Below are 8,341 nucleotides of genomic sequence, written 5' to 3'. Positions count from 1 at the left end.
CCTTAATTGTGCTGCTCTATAATAATTGTTAAAGTCTGGTAACTGCAAAACACCTTGTTTGTACCACTCTGTTAATTTATCTAACGCTATCCTCGGTTTCCCCCCTTTCCACAAGAATTTCCTTATTCTCTTTAGTTCATTGAAGATTTTCTCTGTTAAAGGAATTGGTAACAATTGAAATAAGTATTATATCCTTGGGAAGACATTCATTTTAATGCAGTTTACCCTCCTTATCAATGTTCCTGTAATTTCTTCATTAATGGCTGATAATTTAATTTGTATAGGAGGCTTAAATTATTATCTAATCTAATACTAGGTATCAGATTGCTTGTGTTTGCCATTTAAATGGTGATTCCTTTTTAAATACTGTATCATCCGCATTACTCATTGGCATCGCTTCACTTTTATTTGCATTGATCTTGTACCCCGATATTTCTCCATACTCCTTCAATTTCTTATGTAGTTCTTTTATTGATATTTCGGGTTCTGTTAAGTATACTATGATGTAATCTGCAAATAAACTGATTTTATACTCCTTCTCCTTTATTTTTATTCCTTTTATTTTATTTTCTGTTCTTATCAGTTCTGCCAATGGTTCTATTGCTAAAGCAAACAGTGAGGGAGATAATGGACATCCCTGCCTAGTTGACCTACTTAATTTAAATTGGTTCAATACATATCCATTTTCTGTCACCTTCGCCTGTCACCTTAATTGGATGCTTCAATCCAATTAATATATTTTTCTGGTAGGTTGAACCTCTGTAATATTTTGAATAAATAATTCCATTCTACCCTGTCAAAGGCTTTTTCTGCGTCTTATTTCCTTGAACTGCATGAATTAAATTAATAAATTTACAGACATTATCTACTGTTTGTCTTTTCTTAATAAATCCAGTTTGATCTTGTTTTACTATTTTTGGTACACAGTCGGCCAATCTGTTTGCTAATAGTTTAGCTATTATCTTATAATCTGAATTAAGTAGAGATATTGGTCTATTTGATGCTGGTGTTAGTGGATCCTTCCCCGTCTTTGGTATTACTGTAATTATTGCTGTTTTACATGAATCTGGCAAGTTTTGTGTTTCTTCTATCTGGTTCATTACTTGCAGGAGAGGAGGAATTAATAACTCTTTAAATGTTTTATAGAATTCTATTGGGAATCCATCCTCTCCAGGCATTTTATTGTTCGGCAGATTTTTTAATATATCCTGTATTTCCTCTATTTCAAATGGTTTTATCAGCTTGTTTTGCTCCTCTTCTTGCAATTTTAGTAGTTCAATTTTAGCTAAAAACTCTTCTATTTTATCATCTTTCCCCTCATTCTCAGTTTGGTGTAATTATTCATAAAATTCCTTAAAGTTTTCATGAATCTCTATTTGATTATATGTAGTTTGTTTGTCCTTTTTCCTTGATGCTAATACTGTTCTTTTAGCTTGTTCTGTTTTAAGCTGCCAGGCTAGTATTTTGTGGTTTTTTTTTTTCTCCTAGCTCATAATACTTTTGCTTTATTTTCATTATGTTCTTCTCCACCTTGTACGTTTGTAATGTTTTATTTTTTTTGTCCGCCAATTCTCTTCTTTTTGTTGTATCTTCCCTTGTTGTTAGTTCTTTTTCTGTACTTACTATCTCCCTTTCCAAGTCCTTCTTCATCTTAGTTACATAACTTATTATCTGCCCTCTAATGAAGGCTTTCATTGCATCCCATAATATAAATTTGTCTTTCACTGATTCCATATTTATTTCAAAGTACATTTTAATTTGGCTCCCAATAAATTCTCTAAATTCCTGTCTTTTAAGTAGCATGGAGTTTAATCTCCATCTATAGGTTCTTGGTGGGATGTCCTCCAGTTCTATGGCTAATAACAGGAGTGAGTGATCAGATAGTAATCTAGCTTTATACTCAGTTTTCCTAACTCTCCCTTGAATATGGGCCGACAACAAAAACATATCAATCTTTGAATATGTTTAATGTCGACTCGAATAATATGAATATTCCTTCTCCCTTGGGTGCTGCCTCCTCCATATATCCATGTTTCATTTCCTGCATTGATTTAACCATAAATTTGGCCAATTAATTCTTTTTGCTTGTCTTTTGTCCAGTTTTATCCAACTTTGGGTCCAAATTAAGGTTAAAGTCCCCTCCTATCAATATATTCCCTTGTGTATCTACAATCTTCAAAAAAATATCTTGCATAAACTTGTGATCCTCTTCATTAGGTGCATATATATTGACCAAATTCCAGAATTCTGAATATATCTGACACTTTATCATTACATACCTCCCTGCTGGATCTATTATTTCCTCCTCTATTTTGATTGGTACATTTTTATTAATTAATAAAGCTAATCCTCTGGCTTTTGAATTATATGATGCTGCCACTACGTGCCCTACCCAGTCTCTCTTTAATTTATTATGTTCCACTTCCGTTAGATGTGTTTCTTGCACAAATTCTATGTCTATTTTTTCTTTTTTCAGGAAATTTAATAGCCTTTTTCATTTTATTTGGTTATCTATTCCATTAATATTTATAGTCATATAGTTCAACATGGCCATCTCATATCCTGTTTACACCTCATTTCCACTTCCTCACCACCCTTTTCCCCATTTTCATCTCTCAGTTTTCCCTTTTTGAACTCAATGTATGTCAACACATTTAAAACATAAAATACTTCAACAACTCCCACATCTAAAATTCCCTTAACCCCAAATGCCCCCCCCTCTCTGAGTTGCCCCTTGTCCCTTGCCAGGCAACCACAACTCCCCTCTCCACTTGGATTGTGAACCCGCTCACAAGCGTCAACTGACATCAGAGTGACTGTTATTCTCTCCCACCCAACCCCTTCCAGAAAAGACTTTTATCTTCACATATAACAAAACTCACCCTCTTTTTCCCCCTTACTTCCCTTTTCTTTCCCTTCTTTAGTTCTTATTTATACATTATTTTTACATCTTTATATGTATTTTATTGCCATTCTTCATTCTTGTTACATCTCTTCATCTCTCCTTCTGTCCTGCAGGCATTCTGCAAATTCTCATGCTTTCTCCAGATCTGAGAACAGTCTGTTTTAAGCACAGCTGGATATCTTAACATAAATTTATAACTTTTTTTCCATAGGATCGATTTTGCTGTGTTAAACTCCTTCCTCTTCTTTAGGAGCTCAAAACTTATGTCTGGGTAAAAAAAATATTTTTTGAACTTGTATTCCAATGTTTTTTTGTCTTCTCTAATTTTATTCCTTGCCCTCTCCAGTATATTTTGTCTTGTCGTGTATCTCAAAAATTTTACTAAAACGGATCTTGGTTTTTGTTGTGACTGTGGTTTCGGGGCTAGTGTTCTGTGTGTCCTTTCTATTACCATTCCTTCCTGTATTTCTGTCATTCCCAGGACCTTTGGGATCCATTCTTTTATAAATTCTTTCATATTTGTGCCTTCTTCATCTTCCTTAAGGCCCACTATCTTTATGTTGTTTCGCGACTCTGCGGGGTCGTCACCAACATCGGAGAACGGTCTCTCTTTTCCACGACAGCTCCCTGTTTCTTCATGCAGGTAAGGCCTTCTCCTTTCTCTTCCGGCGTCTTCTTTTTTCCCCATTGTTTTTACTTTTTGCTTCTTGGGTGTCATTTTCTTTCTTTTCTCCACAACTTTATCTTTTATTTGTTGTGTTTTGTGTTTCTTGAACTTTGTATTTTCTTCACTTTATTTCTTTTTTTCTGGAGAGGGCTGGTATTCTCCTACACCCCTCACACCCTCTATTTCTCTTGTACCCAAAAGAGTCTTTAGAATGTCCCTGTTGTTCCAGCTTCCACCACCACCCCTGGCACTCACTGCTGCTCAGTAAAAAACTGATGTTTTCCCAGCTTAAACCTTCCTCACCTCACATGTCCTCTGGTATTTGTTATTGTTGCCCCAGGAAATAAATGGTGCTGGCTGTCCACCTTCTACATTTCTACTCTGTGAATTGACTTCTGTTACAAGCCCAAAGGACCCCAAAACCCAGCAGCAATAGATATTCACTAAGACAAATGGTTACTTAAACAAAAGTTGCTTTTAATTATCTTTAAGCATGAAAATTAGAATCACACTTTAACTTAACTAACCTAACTTAACCCCCTTCTAATTCTAAGTGCATGTGTATGTAATGTGTGTGTAAGTTCAGAAAAGTTCTTTGGTTCACAGTCCAATCTCACTTCTCATTCCTCCAAGTTCATTGGTTGCAGACAATTCTTATACCGTGCACAGAATTTAACATTTATAAAGTTCACCAGGCTTTGGTGCTTGAAAGGTAAATGGTTACCGCTCAGGAAGGTTCTTGTCAGTTTTCGGAGAGAGATGTATTGTTCCAGGATATCCACAACTGATGTACTTCCATCAGCCACTCCAGTGTCTTGCTGACAAAACTTGCCAAATGATAACCTCTTTCTTTCAGGTCACCACAGAGTTCCTTTTTGTTTCCCTTATTCCAAGTGAAACATTAGACAGCCAGTCCTCTCCTCTTGCATGAACCACAAGGGCTTTGATCAGGCCATCTTACAAACAGGCTTGTCCTGTTCCAGTCCCAGGTGCTGTTACTGGCTGTAACACTGTCAAGTGATCTCTGTATCTTTCTCTCTCTCTCTGAGAGAAAGCCTGTTTGACTCTCTCTGCTTGCAAAACCACATGACCCTCTTACAACAGCAAGTTCTCTTCCAGACAGCAGCAGCACCAACACCCTCTTTCATCTGTTGCTTTTTGCAAACAACAATCCATTAGTGAAGTCTCTTGAGTAGTCTTCAAAACTCTTGCAAAAGCTGTGGAGCCGATACGTCTAGCATGGGGCAGAGCTCCAGTATTTCAAATAAGATCTGTTTTAAAGTGTTTGTATGTGACCTATTCTAACAAACCTTTCCCAATTTAGCTCCCAAAAACATATCTATATATTCTATCACACTTCATAAATAAAACGTGGGATTTTGGCTGCAGGGAACAAGACGTAAAAAATTAATGCATTGATTCGATTCGTGTGACTAAGAAGTTAGAGGAAATTTTGTTTGGTGTTCTAGCCAGTAGTTATCCCAAAGTCAACCTTATCACTTGGGCATTGACACCTTGCTGAAAGCAGGTGCTGATTGGCTGCTTTTAATTACAGAGAGTATTTTATTGGCTGTGAGGCACTTTGGGACAGAGGACCGTAGAATGCTAAACCACAGAAAACAGGCCATTCGGCCCTTCTAATCTGTGCCAACCATCATCTCCCTAGTCCCATTGACCTGCTCCCATTCCAACACCCTCCCATTCCAACACCCTCCACATCCATGTACCTATCCAAATTATTCTATAAACACACGATCGAGCCTGCATTCACCACATCAGAAGGCTGCTCATTCCACACTCCCACCCCTGTCTGAGTAAAAACTTACTCTTAATGTTCCCCCTACGCCTTCCCCTTTTCATCTTAAAAACTATGATCTCTTGTATTAAATTCCGCCAATCAAAGTGGAAAAAGCCTACTCTCATCCACTCTGTCTATACCCCTCATAATCAGGTAAACCTCTATCAAATCTCCCCTCATTCTTCTTCACTCCAAGAAATAAAGTCCTAACCTGTTTAATCTTTCCCTGTAACTCAACTCCTGAAGATCCAGCAACATCCTAGTAAATCTTCTCTGCACTCTTTCAATCTTACTGATATCCTTCCTGTAGTTAGGTTACCAGAACTGCACACAATAATCCAAATTTGGCCTCACCAGTCTTAAATAACTTCAATAGAACAACCCAACTCTTATTCTCATTTATGCCAAAAGCTTTCTTTAGAACCCTGTTCATGTGATGGCACCTTCAGGGAATAATGTATTTGAATTCCCAGATCTCTCTGCTCCTCCACATTCCACAGTACACTATTATTAACTGTATATCTCCTACCTTGGTTTGCCTTTCAAGAATGCAACACCTCATATTTCTCTGTATTAAACTCCATCATCAATTTCCTGGCCCAGTCTCCCAGTTGGTCCAGATCCCTCTGCCAGCTTTGAAAATCTTGCTCGCTGTCCACAACACCTCCTTCCTTTGTGTCATCTGCAAACTTGCTGATCCAATTTACCACGTTATCTTCCAGATCATTGAGAGATACAACAAACAATAATGGTCCAATACAGATCCCTGAGGCCCACCACTAGTCACAGGCCTCCAGTCTGAGAAGCAACGATCCACTACCATTCTCTGCTTTCTCCCACACAGCCAACTTTGAATCCAGTTTACCACCTCTCCATGGATACCTAGTGTCTTAACCTTCTGAACTTACCTCCCATGTGGGACCTTGTCAAAGCCCTTATTAAAGTCCATGTAGACAACATCCACAGCCTTTCTTTCACCTATGTTCTTGGTAACCTCCTCGAAAAACTCTACCAGATTTGTTAAACTCGACCAACCACACACAAAGCCACGTTAACTGTCCTTAATCAGCCTATGACTGTCCAAATTCCTATATATCCTGTCTCTCAGAACTCTTTCCAATAAAAAGACATACCAAAAGGAATGTGAAATATATTGCAGATAGAAATCGTCCCTTGTTTATTATTTTCCCACCCAAGGAAGCAGTGGAGGATGCCTCGTTAAATATATTTAAGGTACAGTTAGATTTTGGCATAGCCAGGGAATTAAGGGATGTGGGGAATGAAAAGAGCTGGGTCCATGACCAGATCAGCTGTGATCGCAATGAACGGCAAAGGAGGCTCGAAGGCCCAGATGGCTGACTCCTGCCCCTGTTTCTTATGCACTGTTGTTCACTTTTCAACCGAACCATAAAGTGGTACAGCACAGGAACAGGTCATTCAGCCAACCACCTCCATGCTGGCCCCTTTGTCCATCTGCCTGCATTAGGACTGTATGCTTCTAGGCCTTATCTATTTAAATGTCTGTCTAAAAGCCATCTAAATGTGGTGAATGAATCTGATTCCCACCATTTCCTCTGGCAGCGAGTTCCAGATCTCAAATCCTCTCTGTGCAAAGAACTTTCCCCTCATCCCCTTCAAAAGTATGCCCTCTTGTTTTTGATGCCCCTACTATGGGGGGGGGGATATTTTGGCCCTCACAACTCTCTGAACCACTCATAATCTTACATTTTTCCATCAGGACACAGCTCAGCCTCCTTCGCTCCAGGTGAAACAATCCCAGTTTGTCCAATCTCTCCCCATAACTGAGGTCCTCCGACCCAGGCAACATCCTGGCGAGCCGCCACTGTATTCCTGATCAGGATGCTGTAGGCAGTGGAAGGGACTAGAGAGATCCCGAGGTGAGGCAGGGGTCTCAGAAATTGGCGTAGTTCCCTTTATGTAGGCAGCTGGCCTATTAGGCTTCTGGTCTGTGGTGGTCCTGAGAAGTTGATGGCAGAGATTGTAATGCCACTAAATTTCGAGGTTTGGGGGATCAAATTCCCTCCCGTGGAAGGTGGTCGTGGCCTGAAAACCGCATGGTGACGCAAAACCCATCCATTCACACGTTCTGGATTTCAATGTACACTAGGTCCTGACGAAGGGTTCCATCCCGAAACCACCCTTTTATTCTCCCGCCGATGTTGCTCGACCTGCAACAAGTGGTGTTTACCTCCAGATTCCAGCATTTGTAGTCTCTAATGTTTCATTGTGGGAATTAGTGCAATAATAAGCACAGAAATGCCGGAGGAACTCAGCAGGTCTCACAGTGTCTGTAGGAGGTAAAGTTATATCACTGACCTTTTGGGCCTGAGTAATATCAGATGTAGGCTTTTTTTGACACGAATCCTAGCCATGCGTTATTGAAAATTCTCATCCGTGTGTTCAAATCCCTCAAGGACCTCATTGGGTGTTTGAGAACACCATTTTAATAAGACGTAAAGCAGCTGAGAACACACAGTACTCTAAATCAGATATATTGACCCATATATTGACGAGCGGGGTGCCTCAGGGATCAGTGCTGGGTCCCTTGTTGTTTATCATTTATATTAATGATTTAGAGGAGGGTGTGGTTAACTGGGTAAGCAAATATACAGATGAAACGAAAATAGGGGGAGTGGTGGATAGTGAGGTAGATTTTCTTGGATTACAGAAGGATTTGGTTTGTTTGGAAGAGTGGGCTGAAAGATGGCAGATGGAATTCAATGTAGACAAGTGTGAGGTGTTGCATTTCGGTGAAAATAACCAGAATAGGACATATACAGTTAAGGAGAGGGCATTGAGGCACGCAGAGGAGCAGAGGGACCTGGGGGTTATGGTACAGAGTTCACTGAAGGAGGATTCCCATGTAGACAGGGTGTTTAAGAAGGCATATGGTATGCTGGCCTTCATAAATCATAGTGTAGAGTATAGGAGCTGGGAGGTGATGCTGCGG

Source organism: Narcine bancroftii, chromosome 1 (assembly GCF_036971445.1).
Source record: "Narcine bancroftii isolate sNarBan1 chromosome 1, sNarBan1.hap1, whole genome shotgun sequence".
NCBI lineage: Eukaryota > Metazoa > Chordata > Chondrichthyes > Torpediniformes > Narcinidae > Narcine > Narcine bancroftii.
The sequence above is the reverse complement of the archived record's forward strand: the minus strand, read 5'-3'. Positions refer to the sequence as shown.